Source organism: Manacus candei, unplaced genomic scaffold, assembly GCF_025592945.1.
Source record: "Manacus candei isolate 608988 ecotype Guabito, Panama unplaced genomic scaffold, ASM2559294v1 h1tg000049l, whole genome shotgun sequence".
Taxonomy (NCBI): Eukaryota; Metazoa; Chordata; class Aves; order Passeriformes; family Pipridae; genus Manacus; species Manacus candei.
This window is the reverse complement of record NW_026138097.1, coordinates 12,215,360-12,240,459: the sequence shown is the minus strand read 5'-3', so window position 1 is coordinate 12,240,459 and position 25,100 is coordinate 12,215,360. Positions and strand designations below refer to the sequence as shown.

Sequence of the window (25,100 nt, the reverse complement as noted above, 5' to 3'; positions counted from 1 at the left end):
CACAGTGCTAGTATGTTTTCTTTCATCTTGAGCTCCCCTGACTAAATTGTCAAACATCTCAGTAGTACCATGAACGTTTGCTTCAGGCGCAGTCATAATCACAGTTCTGTTAGCTCCGTCCTTACAGAAGATGGCTATTCTCAAGGCACACAATTGACTCTCATACTACCAAATGCCTCTCTCTTCTTACCAGTCTCAATAGATTCTCTCACAATTTCCCTTGAGTTTCCTTCCTTCAGTCTAATCCTCCGGATCTCATTCAGGTCCCATTTCCCGTTTGCCATGACAGTTCACCTGCAGTACATTGTAATGGCTGTGCTGATCCTATATCCTGGGCAGAAAGGACCAGCAGAGGGATACTTCTTTGGATTTCTGAGTCCTCTGTCTGTCTGTCTTTCTTTCTTTCTTCTTTCCTTCTACTGTGTTTGGATGGCAAGGGCTCTAACCTCTTTAGGCAGAGCACTGTCAGGAAAGCAGTAACCAACTTCTCCAAGCTACCTAAGCAGCACCTCGTTCTCTTCTCAGAAAGAAAGAGACAAAACACAATTGCTTTTCTGAACCCTTCTGCCCAACTCTGGGAAAGGAAATAATTAGCTTCGTTAAGCTACAGGGCCAGCAGCCCCTTGCCTTCCTTGCCCTCCCCTCACTTGACCCTACTGTATTAGAGCTGCAGCCAGTCCCTCAGTAAATAAAGTTGAGCCGGCAGGCTGCGGCTGCTCCCGACTGTGCCCACATTGCCGCTCCCCGCTCCTTCTCTTGTGCTGCCGTGCCACCCACCCAAGGCTGCATAGTCGGCCCTTGGAGACCTCAGATAGCAAAAGCAGAACATGGTGGGGCACTTCCTCACACTACCCCTTTTTCATTCCTTATTATTTTAGCTCAATTATTTTTGCTGCCACCTTTCTGAACCCCCTTGCATTCAGCTGCAGGCTACTTTTCACCCTGACACGCTGCCATCAAGTGGTAAATATATCGCTCACTGGAGCAAGAACTTGTCAAGAAAATCAATGAGCTGCAGTGTCCCCTTGGGGTCAGGCAAACAAGTCTCGTGGAGTTTGTTAAATGAGGTATGTGCGGCTACGCTGTCATGTGAGGGAAAACACAGGAATAAATAAATCAATGTCTGTAAACATTCAGATTTCTAATCTTTGAAAATGATCCACTTGAATCACTGTGTTTGGTGCCCAATTTGGTAAAAACACATCTTTCTTCACTTCTGATTATTTTGCTAAGCCAACATTTGGGCTTCAGTGTAGCAGACTGTTATATGTCACGGCAGACAATCTAGCTTCCCTCACTTAGCTAAGTGTAAACTGGGACTATGTCCAGAGGAGCCGGTGATAGTGTCATCATGTAAAAGTCATGTGCTTTTGATCAAAAGGAGCCCTTGTTTTTCTTTTCCCACGACTCATAGCAGATCTCAGAAATACAGAACCATTTTGATATTTAAAAACCATTTGATACTTAATCAGAACAGAAGCGTGGCATATGAAGAACATAGGCATATAGCTGAGCTGAGCTTTGGGAGACATTAAAAATGAATTATGCTGGTAAAGAACAGCTGTATTCTTACATCAGAAACCATGGGGACAAATAATTAATTTGCCTTCATTAATTTCCCAATTCTTTCCTGGCAAAAAGTCCAGAAATGCTTAGACTACAAATCTAATTGCCATGAAGTGAACATATGTATTAAGAGATTGTATCAATTATTGGGCCATCAGATGTCATTATGAGAGCCGTTTTCTGCTCCTACAATGTTAAGATCTCACCTCACTTCCACCCACCCTGAATCTTTTTTGTAGCCTACTGACAGGAAATCTGGAGAAAAGAATGTGATAAAATGTTGATGATCATTTTCTTATTTAGTAAGTCTCTTTCTGAACCTCGGCTGAGTAGGGCTGCACACAGCTGTAAGATGTACAGGGTACAGTGCTAGTTCTCTCTTGAACAACAACACTTTGAAGGCTTATTTGTCTCCCTCATTACTCCAGACTATGGAAAAATAGTAATCCCTAGGTTTAGAGTTGCTGGTTCAAGTGCAGTTTAACTAAAATAAAATAAAACAAAATAATCTAACCAGTTGATCAGATGAATGTGGGAATTCAGTTGGGTGGCAGAAGAGAAGGGTACTGGAGGGATGATGGGTTTTGTACCATGTGTTACTTACCATGCTGGAGAGGCACCCTTGCTACCACGAGGACTGCAAGTTGGAGGAAAGGGAAGATGCCAGGAGACTCTCAGATGCCCCTGGCTCCCAATGAGCCATCTCATGCAACAGCCCCTTCCAGGAGAGAGCTTGCCACTGACTTCTTTGCCTGGTGGTGGCCCATCATGGCATTGCAGGACCGTGATGGATATGTAGTGGTGGGCTTGTCTGGAGGGAAAATACATTAAAGGCTTTGTCTAGCTTGTCTATGCTTCAGGTGGAGCCCTCCTCCCAAATATGCCTCTGATGCTGGAGTGTAGTGTGGGTTTACATTTGTGTTTTAGAGAGCAATAGGGACATAGACATACACAGAGTACATATGTAAAAGAACTGTATATCACAAACACTCCTGTTGCAGCAAGCCTACAGACTGAGGAAATTTTTAGGAACTGATAGTTATTCAAAGGATAGAATGGAACTCCATGTCCTAGGACATACAGGCTAAACCTCAGCTGGTATAGCTCTTTCGAAAGATGTAGGCCTTATATTTATAATTTATTGAGTGTCTTTGAATGAGTCAAATTTTATTTCAGTGGCAGCCAGATCAGAAATCTTGGCATTGTTTTTTGAAGCAATCATGACAAGTATATATGGCTGGTACTTAAAAATTCCTACTGTGTAGTTGAAACACTCCCAGGCATCATTTAATCAGGAGAAGGAGATCTTAAGTCACTGCTTGTTCTCATTCAGGTTTGCCAATTACGGCTTGTCTAGAATTTTATCTCCTCTTACTTGCAAACATCTTTTCAATTCTTGCTAATTTCTACATCTAGAACAGGTGACTAAAACCAACGTTTCTGGCATGCACAGGATGTGCTCTCTGTCTGTGCACCTTGCTGGATCCTTCCAGCCTGGCCTGGATATAGGTCTGCAATTTCATTTAGGGAGGGCTTGGGAGGTAGCGGTGCACCAGCCCACAGACCCCCCACTCATGGGCACAGGACTCGTGGCTCAGAGGACACTGAACCAGACAGCCTCCTTGCACCACAGGCTGGGCAGGCTGAGAGCTGGACTCCGCATTTGGCCTTGCCTTGTGGCCAGTGCTTGAATATATTTCATAGAATCATGGAGTCATTTAGGTTGAAAAAGATCATTGAGTCTACCCATTAACCCTGCACTTCCAAGCCCACCACTAAACCATGTCCCCAGGTGCCGCATCTACAACCCTTTTTAAATACCTCCAGGGATGATGATTCAACTATTTCCCATGGCAGCCCGTTCCAATCCTTGAGAACCCTTTCCATGACGAAATTTTTCCTCATACCTAACCTAAACCTCTGCTGGTGCAACTTGAGGCCATTTACGAGGGATTCCCGCAGGAAAAGAAGTGATGCCACATCTTCCATATTTTGTTTTAGAGTGGTTTGGTTTGGTTTATTCTTTAAGTTGCGTCCACACACACACACACACACACACACACACCCACACACACACCCCGCGTTAAGATAATCCGTTAGCAACACAGAAGGAAGCGATTTATTCCTCGTATCCCTGAACGTCGTCGTCCCTCCCTCTGGATGCGGTGGCCGGGTTCGTTGCGCGTGCCGGCGCAGCCCGCAGAGGGCGCTGCCCCCCCGCCCTGTGCCCGCGGCTTCCATTCCCTATTCCCGCCGGGGAAAATAACCATTTACATCGCGGAGCGTCTCTCCGCTCCTTTTCTCCTGGCCTGCTGGTGACAGAGGAAGTCACCCAATCCACTATCATCTATTCGGCCGAATAACGTGCAGTTCGTTTGCGTGGCATGTGATTACAAGGTTCTAGAGGACACTAATTAGGAAGAAAATCTGGGGAGAGAATAGGGATTAGAGAGTAACCATCAGTCAGATGCCTGTCAGCCAGCAGAATAATAATAATTAATCATGATTAACAATACGTTCTGTGTCAGTAGTGCATCTTATCTGAGGACTCTACAAGCATTTGGTGTTTAATCTGCGCAGCTCCTTCTGGGGGGAATAGACACGATAAATTATTTAGAACTGAATTTGCAAATGGCATTTCTGAAATGAGACCCCTAAGGCAGTTGTATACGAGTGCCAAAATAAAGTGCCTGATTTTCAGACGTGCTGAGCATCTGCAAAGCCCAGAGTTGGTGTGCCGGTGTTGCCTTAGATGTTTTTCAGCGTAGACAACATGAGTCCTCCCTGTTTCTTGGTGAAGGACAACATTTCAAGTGATATGTAGGCTGTACTGGGAAATATAAGTCTGACCCTGTGGTCCCGCCTGGATTTACTGCTCAGCTATACTATTTGGATGCAAGCATACCTTCTGCAAGGAAATAGCCTGATCATACATGCAGGACCAAGTTCTTATGAGTAAGCTGTGCACAGGTTGGGGATGTGCAAGGCCAAGCATGCCACAGGTCAGTTAACCTGCAAATACTCCAGTTTCAATGCTTCCTAACCATGGTGTGAACACTCGGAATGCATCTGGGGCACTGCCAGCAATGATGGAAAATGTGCTGTTTGCAGGACTCAGTGTACTTACGCCTCCTAAATCAGCTCTCAAATAATTGCACAGACATTGTCCAAAGCACTAAGAAGGGTTCTGGTGAACTAAATGCCAAGTTGCCTTACTACTTCTGAGTCTTAACCAAAACAACAGTGATGAGAAAAAATATCCAGCAGTTTTGTGAAATACCCTTTGTTTTATATCTATGAATTTTTTCAGCATTTTTTTCTCCCTAGATAGGATCTCAGGATGTGTAAGGCTATTTTTAGTAGCATCTGAAAAAAAAATAAAACCCCAACCAAAAAACCCAAACTAAACCAAAACCAAAACAAACAAACCCCAGATTTTGAGCTCACATGTACAATTCCTTGCTGCCACATTTCTCGCACACAGATAATTTGTGTCATTTTCATAATTACCATCCCTGAAATCAGAAGTATCACACCTTTAAAGCTCAGCCCCCTAGTCTCTCCAGGCTTACTGGAGAGACACACACCATTTCAGGTGAAAAGTGTTTGTTTTGTCCAACTAGTAGAGTGGTTAGTCACTTAATTGGATGCTGCTTCACCTCCTGTAGACCTGGCAAATTTTTTACTAACACAAGTTAACTGAATAAAGGCAAATAAACCTGTGGCATAGATGACTCTCTGCAACACCAGGGTATATAGCCTTTCCTGGCCTGTGCTCAGCCTTTTTTTGTGCTTTTTTCTATCACCATCATAACAAAGAACTGATATACTCTGTGAGGGGAAGCCTAAATTATGCCACACGATCTCCTAGGTCTGTAGCACAATGGTAGAAATTCTCCAAGTTCTGCAACAAATGCAGGTTAGTTAGAAAATTCCTCTTTAGAATTAAGTATGGAAAGAAAAAATACATCTAGTGTTGCAGCTCTAGTGCTATTTATTTGAGATCAAAAATTCTTCCCTCCTCTTTTTTTTTCCTAGTTCTCAAATATTCTGTTTCTGCTATGCTGCAGTGCTTTTGAGCCAGAATAAAACAGACTCCTAGAAAAAAAGGTTAGTTCTGGCAGTGGACCGAGCAGCAGTACAGAGATTTGTAATGTCCCTTTTGAATCTCAGAGTTGTCACTACTTCATAAGCAAATGGGCAAACATCACAATCCTCCTAGCTGTTGCTTCAAGTTGCCTGGGAATACAGGCAGAGCCTTCTACACTGGTGACAATCTGATGTTAAAGTAACAGTCACTACCATGAGGCCCAACATATTTCCTCTGTCTTTAAAGATAAAATTCTGCTATTCTGTTCAACACAACACATAAAAATGTTGCCTATAGATTTGGCAGTGTGGCTAAAGAGGTTTCTGGGGGTGTTGAGAGCCCACTGTGACTTTCCTCCAATGCTCAGCTGGAGACATGTAGCCTAAGCTCCTGCAGAAATCTTTTTTAAATTTTATGCAGAAGGGTCTTTTTATTTCCACAGATGCCTTTTCTACCCTATAGGCAGTGTCAACTGTGCTGTGACTAAATCCACTTAAACTGCAGTTACCCCAGTGCTTCAGAGGACAGTATCACTTGGGGCAGGAAGTGAAAGTTCATCCCTTGGGAAAGAGCTTGCCATGATTTTGCAAGGCACAGCAGTAACCTGGTAACCGACATATCCATTTCTGTTACATTTTCTAGGTCAGCATGAATCATTCTTAAGGGAGAAAATTTAACCAGACAAATTGAGAGGACTGCAACTACTCTGCGCTCCCCCTTCCCCGGCAGCTCTGCCCAAGGAGAAGCTTTCATGGCACATGATGTAGTCAGGGAAATGCAGTCCCTGTCCCCTCCCTGTCCTCTTAGGATGCTTTGCTAGTGACAGCAAGGCTAGCAATGGTTCCAGGGATCCCATCCCTGGCATACCACTGAAAAAATGCAGAATAAATGGAGAGAATAAAGCAATTTTATTCTGAGGTGTAGATGTAAGGGCACAAGGAACCAGTAGGAAGACACTGCTCAAAATGAGAGGCAGATGGCAAAGGTGCCAGGCAGAGGGGCAATTTTGGTATACACCACATTCTAGCCCTGTATCAGACATGGGAAGCAATCCGTAGTCTTGGAAATATTAAGAGTTTCCTCATTACAGATATTCGAGGGCATATGTATGAAAACAATACTCTTCTCTTTTTATATGCTGTGAACAACAGCAGCAGCAGTTGACACAACTCCCTTTTATCCAGTGAGTAATACTTTCCTGCAAGACAACAGTGTATGGCATTTAAATTTGACCACACTAAAATATTTTTTTGCTGTTTTCTCTGGAGTCTTGGCTATTTTCAAACCTGAAGCCCTTACGCCATAGAGCTAAAAAAAAGGGCTGGCAATGGTTACAGACTGCAGTGATTTGGGCTGAGGACCAACACAGTATGACATACTGATTAACATTCAGTCTTGGTTCAGCAGTTTGTGGGCAAAGAGCATCTCTCAGCAGGAATAAACCATGAAAAGCACAGAATTCATCTTCATCAATTATATGGAGTATTTCTTAGCCCACAGTTATCACCGATTAGGCAAATTCTTTTCTCTTGTGATGAACTTCTTTTTTGACCTTTTCTAGGATACTCTAGTTCCTCGTGCCTCAGTTTCCACACAGGGGATAAAAATATTCCTTTAACTTGCAGAGATGTTGTTCTGATTAATTAATGCCCAGCTGCACTTTCCAGACTCTTGAGATGAAAAGTGCAATGTATGTATTTCCTTTTAAAACTGTATTTGACTATCTTGCTGAAAAAGGCATAACTTGGACCACTGCCAGCGTGGGGAGGGAGGAGTTCTCAGCGGACATAGGAAATTAGAACTAAGCATATCTTGTGCACCCCTCAAACCCTGCTATTCCAGGATTTGCTCAATGCTTATTGCAACACCAGAAAATTTGCAAAGTACCTACTATCTCTATCTAGGTTTAGTTTTGGCTAAATATTATTCAGGGAACAAATTGTGACAGCTGCTGTTCAAACACAGTGGGCCGTCTGTTGATGTCAGTAGTTGTATGAGAGATGAATTTGGCTTGCTGTCCCATTTTAATGAGTGCACGAGTGTAAGTATCTCCCGTGTATAACACTGAGACAGTGTTAAAACAGGTCAGGTTTTGGTTTAAATTCCTCAGTCTCTGGGGCTCTCTTATTTCCCGCTGAAGAAATCAGCTCTTCAGCAAAATGTATGTCACCTTAGCAAAATCAGGGGTGCCATCTGCAGTTAGAAAGCTGGGCTTCACAAAATGGTGCCTTTGCTTTCAGTGACTGCATTGCGTCTCCTCATGGAGCTTCTTGGATCACAGAATCACAGAGTATTCTGAGTTGGAAGAGATCCACAAGGATCATCAAAGTCTAGCTCCTGCACAAGACAGCCCCAGGAATCACACCATGTGCCTCCATGGATGTGGGCCTTCATTTTGAAGAGCAGTCCTGGTTTGTTCTGTCGGAGCAACACTGTTTCTCAGACTGCTGCACAGGGTAAGGTGAGTGCAATTTTTCTTCTAATCCACCTGTGCAATATCCCCAAAAAAGTCTGTGACAGGGAGAAACAGCTCCACCTTCCAGAGAACAGCAGGCTTTATAGTGACTTTTTAGGTACAAAGAATGTGTGGGTTGAGTGAGTAGCTGAGCAACATCTGAGAAGCTATGGAAATCAGAGTTTTTCTAGATATAAGAGGTTTAAATTTTTCAATGGAGAATAACTGCCCCGTTGTAAGACAGCTGAACGGTTTTTTGGACTGTGTATAAACCCTTGATTTTGGCAAATAACAGCTGACTGGGAAGCTGGAAGCTGTGTGCTGTGCATGCAGTCTGTAAGCCTTTTGTCATTCTGAATGTTGGTTCAAGTAATCTTCCTTTGACAGCTCATTTGCATCTAAGCTATCCCCAAAGAGTCTGAGAGTTTGGAAATAATAGAGATGACATTTGGGTAAGTGTTTAAAAATGCGCAGCAGCAGCATGCTCGGAGGCTTGCATTAACAAGCAGAAATGAATTCTGAAAGTGAGCTTTGAAAAAGAAGCAGAGAATCTGTCTGAATGAAGTAAGCTTCAGTGGGCATCTGATGACTAAGTAGGAAGTGTTTTGTGCCAAAACCTGGGAAGGTAAGCGTTACTTGCAAGATGACAGTGCCAGAAAATAAACCAACACACCAATGAGGCTTATGGCTAGAATGCAGTATTGAGCACAGCATACTCCCAACCTCTGTGAAGTACTCCATTGAGAAAATTGCTTGCAAATCAGGCTGAATGGCAATGAAAAAACAGGGCAACAGGATGATTTCAATGAGCCAAAAAAATTATGTGCTTTTAAATGTTCCTGTCCTCTAGCACAGGCATGGTGCCAGCAAATCTGTTCAAGCAAGCTTTGAGGATTAGAGAGATGAAATTTTTCTGGTTCCCAGGCAGCTGATGTCATAGGCAACTCAGGAGATGTTGCTGGGTACCAGTAGGGTGTATCCTGAAAAGAGCTCGTGGCTGGTGAGTTTGGAAGAAAACTGTTTATGGCAGGATGGGTACATTAAAACTGTCTTGGTGTAAGTCACTCCATGAAACTGAAGCAACATGGAATTGTAGGTATGAGGAGCATTAAAGCTCATTAACTGGGTTTACCACTGGTGTTTCCATGATGGACAAATATTCTAATTTTCACTCTTATTGCTATTGTAATAGCTTATAAGGACAGCAGTTCAGCTGAGGGGTTGATGTTACAAACATATAAGAGACAGCATTTGCCTGAAATCTTGTTAGCCCAAATGGGGTGAAACTAATAAAGAATCGAAGAAGTGAAAAAGCAAGATGAGAGGAGGAATTGCCATGAAGTAAAAGAACAGATTAGGGCATAGCCAAAACTTCAAAGTTCTGCATCATGCCAGTAGAAATCGTGCAGAGCTGCTCACTGTATATAAACCACAACTGTATCAGAACCAGTTAGATATGTTCATTTTGCAAAGCATAATTGCCTTCAGCAGGGAAGACAAAGTGATATGTTAGGCCCTCTAAAGAAAAAGGACATAAGCACTCGGAAATTTGGCTCTAAAATGAATATTGGGGGATCTGGAATGTTACAAAAGTATATTTATTTGCTGTGGAAGAGTGGAGATGAAATTCAAGCTGTCTACAGATTCAGGACCCAGCTATGAGTACCAGGGCCTGAGCTGGCTAGGGGTGGCACAGGGATACAAGATTTACATGGTGTTCACTACAGCCTTGAATCTTGGCTCACTCCTGCCCAAACTCTTGCCTGTCATCATCTATTCTTAACAAAACACAGCAGAAACTGCTGAGCATTGGAAATCAGTTGTAAAGGTCATTGATTTCAGCCATTTATCCTTCCCCATTTTCCACATGCTGGTTTACATGGTTTTACCTGGAGCTTTTTTTCCTCTTCTGTGGCATAAAAATCCAGCCTGAAGTCTGAGCTCCTTTGCCCACCAGTGTCATGCTCGAGAGCACACAAAAGCCAGAAACACTCATATAAATTACCTACAGAGAAAGATCAAAGGCAGTAGCATGTGTTGACTGTTCTCATCCGTTTCAGCAAGCAGCTGTAGTGCAGCAGAGCTCCTGCCGAGTGCCAGCGTAGCCTGCCCTATTTCCTTCAGACCTCTCACCCCAAATAGTGCCTGTTCAGCAGTACTGCCAGCTTCTTTTGCGTCCAAAGGAAACACTTGAATTATAAAGAGGTATTCTGCAGTAATGTGGGAGCCTGGGTAATATAGGACCTGTGTTCCTGCCTGGAAGGCCAACTGGCTCGCTCAAGTCTAGCTAGATGCAGGCGATAAGCCAGCAGGGTAAGCAGCATGGGCAGTGGGGATTTTGGGCTTAGCAGGACTGAGACCCCAAGCTAACACAGCAACACAGACAAAATCCCTCTACAGAATAAATCACTTTTTTTGCAGAGGTCAGTTAGCCATTAAGGGGCCGTTTTACAGAGAATCTCTAATAAATAACTCAGAAGGGAACAGGATTTTCTCTGTGGTGAGAAAGACAGAGATTTTGAAAACTCTCCTTATTCTGGAACAAAATCTCAGTTATTTGTGCAATACCTGCCCTCTTCCCCTCTTTCCCAGTCAGACACTTTCCCCTCATTCCAAGAGAGTTGCATGGGAAAACAGCCAGGTGGGGAACCAGCTGCTCGGACACTTAGGTGAGGAGCAGGCTGAGGAAACACTGATTTTTCAAACATGAACCTTTTATGTTCCAGAATTTCTGAATTCCCATGGGAAATAAAATAAATAAGATTCCACCTCAGAAACAGAATTGAAATATTCTGCTCACCCAGCTGCTGTCCTCAGATGGGATACAAGTAAAAATGTGATTAAATACTCAGATGATATTGTCATTCAAAAGATAGTTTCTTGTTAAACAAATAAACATTTTTAAAACACCAACAGGGTCAGTTTAAGGAGGAAGCATCTGATTATTGATAGATTTTGTACTGAGATTGTAAAGAATCTGATAGCCAAATGATTTTTCAAGTGGAAATTTTGTGTTCATCTATTAAAGCTAAAGTTATTTTCTACTCTTTTTTAATTTTTCCTTTCTCCACTTTTCACCAAAGATCTAAAAAATGTTCAGGGAAAAATGCATGGAAGTCTTTAGGATTGGATTTTTTAATAAAATTTCTGCTGAACTAAACCTATTTTAGACTATGGCCAACTGTAGCGAGAACACAGAAAGAAGTAAACAGGACAATAGACCTGCTCCTCCCCATAAAATCACTGCTCAGAAATATGGATAGACGTTGCTGTAAAGTTCTGTGGCACTCCTAGGTTTTGTCTTGAAGTGGCAAGCTGGAGAAATATTTATTTTCAGACCAAGGTCAGGGAATAAGGACCCAGCAGAATGACTCATAAGATCTTAGATCTGCTAAATAAAACCTGTTTGAAATGACAACCCACTGAAGAGCACAGTGTTTCTTGAATCAGTTTAAAGCCTCAGTGTATAAATTCTGTGATCACAAAAATGCCTTAAAAGGCTTTTTCATTTCCTTAGTGCTTCATCTCCTACAGGTTCTGGACACTCAAAACCAAAGGAAGTAGGTGACTTCCTTATTCTTCTGGACTAATGTGAGAAGCAGGCTATAGCTTCATTTTAAGAAAGTGGGAGTGTATGTGTGTCTTTGGTCCATATCCTGTCTGAGAAAATACCTGTGTTGTTTGGGAACATTGAACTCTTAACATGCCTTGATGAGTTTTGCAAAAGAAGGGAATATCCTGTTCGCTTGTCTGTAACTCTAACCCTAACTCCCTCTAGAGCAAGCATTTCTCACAAACAGGCTGCAGATTGTGAAACACAATGAAATTCACAAAAGCCTTTAATATTCATTATCTACAAGAAGCTCTGGAGAGATTATTTAATACTTTATTGCTAGGGTAATTTTCATACTTTTTCTAGATTTTATTCCTTCAGGCTTCTCCACAGTATTTCCAAATCATCCATGTCACAGATTTTATCTGAGGGGCAAAAAGACATCTCCAAGGAGCACAGTCCTTAATAGGAGTCCTTTTTTGCTATTTCCTCTTGTTTCAGATAGATAAGATTGAACAATGTGATCATATACATGGTTAGTACGTATGGCTAGTAACATGAAATGCCTTATCTGTGGCTGCATTTTGATAAGGTACAGTAGCATAGTGTTGAAATGAACCCCCTGATCATTCTCATTTCTGGTCCACAAAATTACTTGGCTTCCTTTGAAAGAAATTGCACCAAAACCTCTACTCCAGATAAGGATCAAACGTGCCCCTACTCTCAATGAGGATATAAGGCTCTGGATGTATGACCCGTCCATCAGAGAGCTTCAAACCACATGCCTGGGAATGATCAGTTGGCACCCTGCATGAAACCAGATGAATTCAAGCTCTAGATGCAACTTGTGCAAAAAAACAGAAGGGAAAAAAGCAGCCTAGAGTGCCAAGCGAAGTCAATAGCAATGGTACAGATCACTCTCTTCCCTGGAGATACTTGCTGTGTGTCAGTCTTGCTGACTGACTGATTCCCGCTTTCTCTATGACATCTGAGAACCAAAAATAAATTAGGAATTTGTTATAAATAAATTAGCAGTTAACATTGTTACTGCTATGCAGGGAGGCCTGTAAAATCTGAGCTAGGAGCCCTAGAAATTATGCTGCTGAAGAGCAAGGCCTGGTCAGCCATGACCTTTGCCTTCACAGACCATTAATGCCAGCCTTGCTTGGGCTGAACTCCAGGCAATTAAGAGGTCAGTGTGGCTTGAACTCTGATACCTAGCAGAAACCATGGTGCCTGACTGTGTCCCTGCCTTCTCATATCCGTCAATAAACCATAATTTTGCCACTCCTTCACCTACCTGTTTTGCTGTCTAAAGTGTTTGGCGAAGATAGCTCCAGTTTTGGAGAATAGGCTGAGTGCAAGCAGCTCCTATTTGTTGTTACTCTGCCTGCATTAAGGATTGGATTTTTCTTGGAAAAGTGTTTATTCCCCTGTGTCTTGCACATACTCCATTCCTCAAATACTTTTTAGGGCCAGAGCACTCCTCATGAGCTGAGCACTGTGCTGGGTATGCTTCAGATCCTCAGTGTTTCTCTCACTCTGCAGTAGGAGACTGGGTGATTTATTTGCTATACGAATTACTTTTGTATGCATATGATTACTCTGTGCTTCATGCATCAGAGCTTTTCCTTACTCTGTCTTTCTGTCATTATTCTGAACACAGACAGCATTGAGAAGCACATCCTGCACACTGGTGACACATCAGGTCAAGTGGTGATGGTGAGCTAGTTTCTGCAGCTGACAGCTAGAGGTATGATAGCACCATGTTGAGCTGCTTGTGATTTACCTCCTGAAGAAACTGATTATAGCTGGTCCATGTGGGAGTGGTGCAAGTTTTAACTCAGACCTGTAGTGAAAGTCTGGGTGACCACAACAGCAGGCCCTGCTGTGGATGTAGAGTCATTCCATATTGCACAAACCCTTAAAATAGCATTTCTGCAAATTGTCTTTTTTCCAGTTCTTACTGGTTTCTCAAGGAAATGTCTTATAAGGGCTGTCAATGATACCTAACACTTTTAATACTCTCAAAGCATCCAAGTATCTTTCAGAGTAATCTCATTTGAAGCCTCTTCTGTTTGTTCTTACAAGAATGTAAATGACTTCAAACCCTCTAGTCTTGTTTCATTCTTGTGAGATGACAACTACCCATGAGGGATTGGGATGCTGGGGCTATGATGGGTTGTCTGCTGCAGGCTGGTTCTGTAGGTAAGATAGCAGATCAAAACCTACCTGGCCTCTGTTCAAAAATCACTGGGCTGGAATACTGTCCACGAAAAACAGACTCCAAAGAAAGGGCAAAAACAGAGCTATATTTTTTCTGATCTGCTCTAGCTACAATGTTACATATAACAACATTACTACAATGTTACAAATGATTGTACAGCATGAACAATTATTATAGTCTTATTTGCCTTTATGTTGTAGAAGAATTTAGCTCTTTGAAATATTTAAGAACAATGTAGTCACAGTCCATGAAATACAATTATGAGGGCAAAAGAACCTGAAATGCAACATCAAATGCCTTTGATTTTTTCTTCCTTTTTTTCCTGTCCTTTTAGTTTTTCTTTAAATGGTTTTTTTTGGATAGCATTATGCCACATTGTTTCTAGATAACTTTGGTTGTGAATTTTGTAAGATGTTTTTAGCTGTACTTCAAGGCTGATGAGATCAATTGCTCAAGGCATCCTATTGTTCTGCAGTTCATATCAACCTCATGATTTAATTATTTGACATGGGTACATTCTTTATACAATGATGCACTATTTTTTCTATATATAATTCCAATGGAAATCAAAATAACAAAACAAGAAAACATACACTGTGATTGGATTGTCAGGCAAGACTACAGGCTTATTGACATATTTATTAAAATAATCCTCTATTTCCATCTCAGTGTACACTTGATTTGAATGTCATTAAGAAATTCGTTGCTTAATGTTGAGGAAAAAAACCCCAATTAATTATAAATAAACAATCGGTTCTTGATTTTTGCAATGTTACGCATTAAATTAGAGCACAGATAAACCAGCATACACAAAAGCCTCTGGCTTTTCATTGAATCTTAGAATCCTCAAATGGGTTGGGTTGGAAGGGACCTTAAAGACCATCTAGTTCCAATGCCCCCCCATGGACACGGACTTTTTCCCCTAGTCCAGATTGCTCAAAGCTCCATCAAACCTGGACTTGAACACTTCCAGAGATGGGGCATCCACAACTTCTCTGGGCAGCCTGTTTGAATGCCTCACCACCCTCACAGTAAAGAATTTCTCCCAAACATCTAATTTAAATCTCTCCTCTTTTAGTTTAAAACCATTTCCCCTTGTCCTATTACTCTCTGTCCATGTAGATAGTCTCTCTCCCTCTCTTTTATAAGCCCCCTTTAAGTACTGGAAAGCCGTCGGACTATTTTGGGCTGAGCTTTGGTGTGCCTGAGGTGCTACAGATCTGCAAGAGATCTGCAAGCATTGCATTCGGACCTGTTTCAGGTAGTCAGTTAGATGGTGGATCTCATTTCCTAAGAGAAGAAAACAGTGTTACTACTAATTGCTTTCTGACTGTTAAACAAAACCCAATTCTTGGGTTAGGATTTTCATAGGAACTTCTTTGCATACACATGGTTCACATGAGCTCTGTGTGTCGCATACAGGCAGGAGCACAACAGTCAGGAAAAGTTCATGTATTGTTTTTCTCCTGCAGACATTGAGAAAAGAAAAAGAGAGTATTACAGCTTTGACATATCCAGGTAGATTTATCATGTAGGAAACTAAAATCCTTAGTTTTGATGCTTTAGTATCTCTGAACAACATGATCGGCCACCTAATAAGCATGGCCTGTGTTCAGCCAAAAGCCATCAGAAATTCTCCTTCAGCGTATGTGGAAAGGACTTGCATCTTCATATCAGGAGCCCATGGATTGTCTCCAGGTACCCATGACTAGCAGTGCAGTTGTATTTCTGCAGAGATACTGTGGCCGTGCGATGGTTCTGCAGATACATATCATAGTGGAGAAATAATAGAGAGAGGCATCGTGACAGGTTTCCAGATGGTGCTGCCTCTTCACTGAGCAAGAGACTCCACATGCAAGTTGGCTATGCATGACTGTTGGCTTCTTCCAGAAATAAAGCTGGTCATTAAAGCAATTCCGTTCTTTTTTTTGTTGATGTTATTAAACTGAGAAATAAATCAAGTGTTTATGGGTACGTAGGAAGGAAGGCAAGTAAAAGAGAAAACAGACAGCAAGAAAGAGGCAAACGCAGACAGCACACAGCATGAAAGCACTTGGAGAAGTATGCTGTGTGTCTCTGCAGTGTTTTTATTTATTTTTCACCCTGCCATAATATGTGGGAAAATACCATAATGTGCTGATACAGTGGAGGGATACAGTGGGTTTCTGTTCCTGTTCCTTGAGGGACTTTAGCTGACTGAGACTGTCTTTAATTACTGGGATTGAAATTATAATGAAAGAAGGACTTGAATAGGGATGTTGATACTTTTCCGTATGTCCACAGAAATGAGAAAAATACCTCAGGCCAAGGTTGCTTCCCCAGAGATACATTTGCTCAGTTATCTAACAGATCTTGCAGTTGGCAATGCCTATATTTAATTACAATTTCAGCATCATGGTAATAGAAAACTGTTTATCTTCTGCCCTTAGACTCTTAGATGTCAGGCTCATCTGCTGCTCTTTTCCAACTCCCTGATGGAACTGTGGTGAATAACAAGCCAGTGCTTCCATGCTTCAGGATGCACTGTGCATAAATACTCCTGGAAGCAACCCAGAAAATACCCTCCAGGAAAATTCCAGAGACGCTCCTGATGATTCACTCAGCGCTAGTGAACCACCTAACTGGATGTGAGCACTCACCCTGTAGTAAAGGGCTTAATCTAATAAGCAAAACAGGAGATTTGACTCTCAGCCCTTTTTATTTCGCTTCTTCATTCAAAGCCATCTGCTTCTCCGACCTATTTCAGAACATGTAAATTCACAAGCGAGGTAAAATTTCCCAGCGACCAGCAGCCTGTGAAATATAATTACTGTGCTAATTTTGAATTCCAAGCGGTCAGCACAGCCTAGGAGTGCTCGCTCAGCAAACATGTTAACACAGTTACAACGAATATTAAAAACAGCCGCGTTGAGATCTGGCAATGACTCTGGAAAATGACAGGTAGCTTTTTTTAGGGTCAGAAAACAGACAACAAAATGCCTGAGAAATGTTTGTGGTTTTTTGGTTTTTTGTTGTTTTTTTTTTAAATGACGCACAGATGCATTCTCAATAGAAACTGTTGAAGGCAAAAGGAAATGATAGCAAGAGTGCATCGCATCCAGGCTGCTTACCCAGCAACGCTCAGAAAATGAGAGGCTGTTATGAAATCTGTGCTCCCTTGCGAGGTCTTTGCTACCTTGGATGACCTCTGTCAAGTTATGCGCTCATTCAGCACTGCAGCCTGTCTGTAACAGGGGCTAATGACACTAAGCCTGCTGGATAAATCCGTGTGGGATTTATGACTGTGCAGTGCACAGCATTTCAAGGTATACAGTATGCCAATTTGACAGTATCAGTGACAGGGGTAAGGCTGTGAAGCTGCTTCAAAAAAATCTTAGAAAAATCCTGCCTATGAGATAACTTTCCTGTTGCTTCACAGTGGAATAGAAGAATGAGATTTAATCCTGTATTTTAATGGAAATAATTTTGCTGCTTCCAGTAAAGAAGTACATGGGTGATTTTTTTTTATTCTTTCAGGAATGCCTTTGGAATTAATCTAATATTAAAAAAAAAAAGTGTTTTGATGATGAGAGCAGGTGGTATATGGTCCAAACTCTGGAGTAAATTGTACTAACACAGACTTGCTGAAGTAAGCAGGAATATCAGTTTTGTCCATTAGAACCTCTATCACCAGTGGTGGGTTCAGGATATGGTGGTTTGCAGAGGGAGTTCAGCTCAATGAAGGAAAGCTCTAGATCTATTCTGGGGAAGCAATGCTCTTTGACCTACTGTGCTGCTTCCCTTGGAAGAGGAGCTACAGGCCCTGCTGGTGTGCTCTAGCAGGATCTGAGGGAATCAAGGTAACAAACAATTTTGCATATTGTCTCCATTTCTCATGAGGACTTATGTACAAGGGGGAAGGGGGAATATGTTTCCCTGCATCCGAGACTAATTTCAATCTATTGTTGCATAGGCAGAAGAATCTGATGCCATCAGCAGAAAATATACAGAAGAAATGCCTGATGCAAAGATAAAACAAAAGGTACTGCAGGGGTGGGGGTGGAATTAATTTCGACATACATGCTTAAATCAAACAGCCCAGTGATTAGAGCACTGGTTTACATGTAATCTGACTTTGGTCAGATGTGACTGAAAATCCAGTTACAAAAGGCAATTTCACTCTTCCCTTTGTGCTGCATGTCAGCTTCTTCTGTCTGGGGGCAGAAGAAGATACAGGGGTGGAACTAGGGCTACTAGATGAAAATGCCAGGCAGCACAGGGCTGGCCTGCTGCAGGTACTCATGGGAGAGTATAGAAGCTGTCCTGCAGGTTCTGGACAACCACCTACAGTGTAAATGTGTTTTAACAACCAGCTGGGAAAAGCATCCTACGTCGCATAGCTGGGATAGCGTGGGAACTCCATGAAAAAGCAGAATTCGAATCCAGCTTTCCAGCAACGAGAATTGCTGCTTTATGCATAAAGCCATTTTTCTTCTCCCTCACTGACACTAGCAGGTCTCCAACCCAGAACCATTTGAATGAGGCAGGGTAGGAAGAAAAACAACCACAACAGAACATAAATAAATAAATAAATGCAGAAATTCGTAGATATATGTGAATACATGCATCTATATGATCTGCATGGCACACACACAAGGCGTTTGCATAGGCAAGATCTTTTAGGATTGCAAAACAACATATTTTTCCTTAGCATCATTCTTAGAAAATTTTAGTTGAGGTTTAAAAAACTTCCATCAGTCTGAAACAGACAGGCAACACAGTAAAATCAATTCTGAGTGATGCAAATTGGCATAGTTATTTCAATACTGTTAGAGGCAGACATAATAATTGTTGTCTCCTGCCTATATTAAAACATCTCTGCTATACAAAACTTCCATGTGCTGCAGTTCTCCTTTCTTTTAAGTAGTTGACTGAGCTCGTTTGCTGTTTATGGTGAAACAATACTGAACATTTTTCTGTCATGTGGGGTCACAGGACAAACATAATGACAGACAAATGAAAGAGCACAGGCAAACAAAACTGAGGGGTCAGTGTATAGATGTCTGATGTTATATCTGGCTGAAAATGATTCCAAAAGTCAACATATGCAAGTAGTTAAATGTGGCTTATATTTTCTCTTTGGTCCAGAGCCCTAACTTTCTTAACAGCAAACACTTGCAAACACACCATCTGTTGTTGAAGAGCAAGTAGTTTAATGAGGAGGATCAGATTCTTTCCATCTCACTTATTCCTTGGTGCCTGTTCCATTTTCTGGGCAGTTGTTGTCTGCAAGTAACACAGAATTTCCTTTGGTTTCCTTGAGCTGTTGTTCATACTCTTAACTCATTAGACTGGTGATTTGGGATGCAATCAAGGATGTCCCATTGCACAGCCAGAAGCCTGACAGTCCAGGTGGAACAGCAGAGACTGCCACACTCCATCTCTGACAGCTACTCTCTGTAGCAGTTTGGCATTACACTGCATTTGTGCCAAGGAAAATGCCAGCAGGGGCTGTGTCCAGACAAAGACAAAGGGTGCTCAGAAAAACGAGACTGAGGCAGAGGTGATAAGCAGGGCAGTGTTTTGTGGAGAGAGGGGAACGAGGAGATTACAGGTAAATTCTCTCTCTGTGGAGAGCAGAATACCATGATGAAGTGAGAACATTACATTTTCAGACATTTTTCATGAAAGTATCCTTTCACTAAGATATCCAGCACCATGGAAATTAACCTTAAGATAAATGCATTTTGATAGGGATGCATTGGACATAGAAAAGGGAGTTTGCAATCATGTGGGGGAATAGGGAAAAAGTCCTAAGAAACTGAAATACCACCTTGTGCATGGAATTGGTAGGTATCCAGTAAGGTGGCGGTGAAGCTGCAGAGTGTTTCATACAACAGTGCTGTATCTCTTTCACAAACAGGCTGTGCAAGGAAAGGCTCCAAGGAAAAATGTGTCCCAGTGTAGTCATAAAGGACTCGAGTATTTAGAAGAAATCCAGGGAGACAACACTCAGCTGAGGATGGATTAGCCGTGATGGTTGTTGTATCTACGCCACCAAAACAATGTTGTTTCTATGTGACTGTGACTGGTATTAGATAAGGAAGGTTTTGGCATCTTAGGGTTTTTAATTTAACATTTGCATAGCCAAGAGTGAGGAAAGAAACACAATATGGTGCAATTTATTATTAAAAACCACAGCAAGGTATTCGGTTTTGGGGGACTTACCCTTTATCTTCCTGTCACTTACTCCTTACCCTTATTAGTTCCTCTTCCCACAGTCACATTTCCCCTCTAGCTCAAGGACGTGATTTTTGGCACGAGTTTCAGCTATGCTGCTGATTTTACACTAAGTAGACTGTGCTTGGTTTCTGGTGTTACTCTGCCTCTTTCTGTCACTACAGAGCTCCCTGCCAGAGAGAGAAACTATTGTTTGCAATACTTGACCATGAAGTTATGACCACAAAGGGACCACAAAGATGCTCAGAGGGCTGCAGCACCTCTCCTTCACAGACAGGGAGCTGGGGTTGTTAAGCCTGGAGAACAGAACGCTCCATGGAGACCTTAGAGCAGCCATCTAATTCCTAAAGGAAGCCTACAAGAGAGCTGGAGAGCAGCTTTTGACAAGGGAATGCAATGATAAGACAAGGGGGAATGGCTTTAAAGTGAAAGAGGGTTGGTTCAGATTAGATATTAGGGAGAAATTCTTTACTGTGAGGGTGGTGAGGCACTGGAACAGGTTGCTTGGAGAAGCTGTGCATGCCTCACCCCTAGAAGTGTTCAAGGCCACGTAGGATGGGGCTTTGAGCAACTTGGCCTACTGGAAGGTGTCCCTGCTGAAGGCAGAGGCTTTGAAACTTGATGGTCTTTAAGATTGCTTCCAACCCAAACAAATCTGTGATTCTATGACCTTGGCTTGCAGGACATAGCAGTTGATTTTGAGGGAAATTCTGCTGGTAGGAACAGGATTTGAGGGGGAAATGCCAGAACTTGTCCACTTGGAAACCTACCCAACATGGTCTTTTGGGCAAAAGTGTCCATTGTGTCAACAACTTTCTGTCTCTTTTTATTTCCAAAAGTTTTTCTACACCTTTTATTCATACCAGTCTCAAATATCTTCTCCAAGAAGGGGCCAGCAATTATTCTTAAAAGCAGGAACTAAGCAATCTTTTCTCTCTCCCTCTCCCTCTATCTTCTTTTTAAAAAGATCAGGGAAGAAAGACACAGTCTTTTTCCTCCTGTTGTAGGAAAGGCACTGTTCACCCAGGCAATAGAACACCTGTGGTCATTTACTTCTTCAGTCCTAGGGGAGGTATAAAATGCATGTTTCCCCCATGGCAGGAGAGCTCTAGTGAAAAGGTGATAAAGCACCACTTCCAGTGTGCTAAATATAAAGATCCTGCAGCTGCCCTTCAAGAGTACCTACCTGTTGTTAGTGGGTTGCTTAGGTAGGGTGCTCTCAGGCCACTTCAGTATTACTTCAGTTCACATGGGTCTCAGAGGAGGGAAGGAGGAAGTCAGCTGCACAAACCACAGGAGAGCTGAAGGTATTTTAAAAAATTCCAATTCAAACAATGACCTAGGCAAACAGTTATAAGGTCAAACAGGGATACCTGGTGTGTCAGTGTACCTTCAGGGCCAATATGCTTGCTGGGAGTGTGCTTTTTGCACGGCCCTTCTGGAACTTCGCTTCTGAAGCAAGTTAGTTTGGCTTTGAAGCACAAGTCCAATTTTTGGCTGTGTCTGTGTCTGGTTTATTTCAATCATCAATACTGCTTGAATGAGAGTCCTCTATTGACTATTTATAGTTCTAAACAAGGAAAACAAATACTGTCTCTTCAGATGAGGTGCCAATGTCTCTGTAATTCCCGCAGTTGTAGTGCTATGATTGGAATTTGGTGCCAGATGCATGGATTCCTCAGACAAACAGCTTTCTGGCAGGAAAGAGGAAGATCTGGCTCTGGCAAGCCTGTTCATGTAAAAAGTTGCCATGTAACTGGCTCTCATTACCTGCATTGGTTTGCTTTGAAGAAGCAGGGAAGGTAGACTGCTACTGGATAAAACAAAGCTGGCAAACACCTAGATACACACACCCCCCTAGTTATTCTCATTGTAACCACTGGGTGACTCTGAGAGAGTAGCTATAGACAAACAATTTTGTTTAGGCACCCCAATGGTAAGTGGAAAGATTAATTTATACTGATTTTTTTCTTCTTGCCGGAGATGGTGCCCTTTGTACTCCTGACAAGGCCCAGAAAGAGGTGGGGGTGAGGTGTATGTGATTATTACTGGATGGGGTCAGCCAAATAAAGTCACAGACTGCTTCCTTGGGCAGTTTATGTGGACAGCTGCTAGAAGAAGAAAGGTTGGCTTCAGAACCTGGATTCCAGAAATCACTGGTGGAGGAAGTCTTCAGGAACAAGGAATGGTCGAAAAATAGTGGACAGGCTAAATCAGGTCATTTAGGAGAGGGTCAAAGTGAAGGCAAAGAAAGGCATGAGCTTTCAGGAGCAGATTGATTCCCCTCCCACCCATGTCTCACCCTCCCCCAGCCTCCAAGCAGCTGAAAAGAATTCTGCATTTTAGTTGATGAGAAATCAGCACGTGACTTGTTGTTAAATTCTGGGAAAGCTGGTATGGTATGTTTGCTTGACCTTTTTCTTTCAGGAACTTGGCATAAACATGGGTGTTTTGAAAGTTCACCACTGTCCCCCATCCTGGCAGGAACCAGAGGTCACACTGAACCCTGATTACCATGCCTGAGGACAGGGCATCCCCAGCCCTATGCACTCTTTTGGATCCCTTGGGTCCCTCTCTCACATGGAGAGATTCACAATTTCCACAGTTGTCACAGTTCGTGTTTTCCTACTACTGCACCAACCAGTGCTTCCTTTAGCTGGGGCTCTGAGAGCCTCTCGTCAACATTACTCCTGGTACCTGTTCCTAGCTTACACCACCCTTTGCAGGAAACTAGAAGACCAAGAAAACATGATAGCTTTTATCACCCAGTGCTGTTGCAGGTCGTGTTGAACTATGTGGTTCCAGCCGTGGAAGTCATGTGATGCTCAGGGCTCCTTGAAGACAGGGAGGTTTGGCTGGAGAATGCTCCAGTGGGAGTTTCCCTGGGGAGTTATTGGCCTGGCAGTAGCTTGCCTGCCCTGGCATGCCTTGTATCCTGCCTGCTCCTGTCCTGCTTCTCCCAGACTGCATCCCACCCAGCCTTCTTGCTAAGGGTCAGTGGCACTCCTGCCAGGCCACCTATCCCAGGGGTAGCCCCAGCCCTGGACCCCTCCACCCAGGCTCTTTCAGCAAAATGGTGCTCGGGCCCTGCTGTGGATAGTCCACCTTTCTTCTGTCAGTGTGCCCTGGTCGTGTTTTTTTCACCTCCATAATTTTACTAAAATTTCTTACTTTTAAACTCATTTTCCAGTTGCTATTTTCTGTTTTAATAGGCTCCAGCTGGCTGAATCTGAGGGCACAGAGGTGATCAAAGCACTCGCCTGGCACTACAGCATGCTCTCAGTGAAAATGGGGTGGGGGATTCCAGAAGGATATTTGACCAGGCATTACTGAAACTAAAATTTGTCAATTCATAATTTTCACACTCCATGGAGTTTGTTGTTTAAAACTGTATACAGGAAATCTGAGCTGTAATTTTCCCCATCTTTGATCAACATGCCAGTATGCTGCTGTGAAGTGAAATAGCGTAGGCTGAGGGATGAGAATTTTCCCCCAAGGGCATTCTCCTAGGAACACAACAACAGTGCTGATTTAGCAAGGAAATAAATCTCAAAATATATGAATGCTGCTGTGTACATGCTTTTATGGCACTTTATCAAAATAATTTAAAAATACAGAAGCCTTCATTCTACAGTTCTTTGGTGTTTGAACATTCATATGCATCTTGAAATGAGCGACTATTTGCTGGAGGATAGAGCTGTGCCTTTATAACAGCTGTAGCTTGGAACATCTCAACGTGACACCTTTGAAGCCCCTTGCTGGTTGAGCCCTCCATAAACAGAGACCTTGATGCAGCAAGGGGAAGATGAAAGCCAGGCAGATACCGTGGAAGTCTGAGAGTTCTAAGCCCTGTCTTACTTATTAATAATACTTAAGCATGACAGTCCTTTAGTAGACTATATCTTCAACAGCTCCCCTACACACAGCCCTCTCCCCCACAGGGATGCTTTTGAATGCTGTTCTACCCCCAAAAGTGCAAATCACTAACAGGGCTCTGGCTCTTGAATTGACCTAGCAAGTCATGTTCTCTCTGAAGGTGAGTTTTTCTTGTTTAGGCACTTGTGGCAGAAGCTTGAGACTATAGCCTTTTAAAGTGACACACACGATGGGATTACAGCAACTCTGAAGATAAATGAAAACTGAATTTTCTATGAGTTTTCTTGCCAAGTTGTATCAGCTTTGGGTAGCAGATATCAGTACAAGTGCCAAACGAAGCTTTGTGATCAATCTTTCCGCTCCTGAGGAAGAAGTGTAAAGGACATGAACTCCAGTTGTTCTCACAAACTGTTCTGTTATTTTCTAGTGTGGGAGTTTTCCCACTGCCATCCATTACAATATTCAGACAAAACATCTTAGGAGAAAGAACAGCACTTCAGCAAACAAGGCCTTTTCTGCAGTATGGCTACGTAGCATGTGGTGTTCAAGATTTTCTATTGTTTCTTTTACACTCTTCATAGCACTTGGCAGCTCACATGTATCAGCCATAGTACTTCGTGTAATAAAGTGCACTAGACCTGCAAACATTGAGCAATATATATCACAGCAGTTTTGGATGGTTAAGCAAAACTTTTCTAGCATAGCACTGTTTGAAATGTAGTTGATCATGCTTTGGAAGAAAGCTGCCTGTGAACAAATCAAAGCAATTCTTACATTGTTTTGCATCCCATTTCTTCTCACATATAAACCAAGCGAGGCTTTTGGTTATTTGTAACACTTGGAAGAGGTGATCTGCTCTCAGTTCTCAGAACAGGTAACAGCATTTCATTAAAAACAAACAAACAAAAACAACAAAAGAACCCACACTGCTCGGGAAGCATACTGATCTCACCCCTCCTAACTGGAAAAATGTATCAGCTTCGCTCATGTTCCATGCTGTCCTTTGCCAATACAGAACCAGGTTCCCAGCAGCCTCAGGCACAACCCACACCAGCCAGGCTCTTGCCTGAACTCATACCTCACTGGTGTGTCTGATCTCCTGTATAGCTTTTCA

The 25,100-nt window shown here is 42.5% G+C and overlaps 2 protein-coding genes across 3 annotated transcripts in view; both read left to right on the top strand.

The window, feature by feature from the left end:
• Positions 1-25,100, top strand: part of ATXN1 (ataxin 1) — a 476,222-nt gene that overhangs the window by 287,067 nt on the left and 164,055 nt on the right. The gene's annotated exons all lie outside the window — the stretch shown is intronic.
• The window catches only part of LOC127476333 (uncharacterized), a 414,088-nt gene that overhangs the window by 269,052 nt on the left and 119,936 nt on the right, over positions 1-25,100 (top strand). The gene's annotated exons all lie outside the window — the stretch shown is intronic.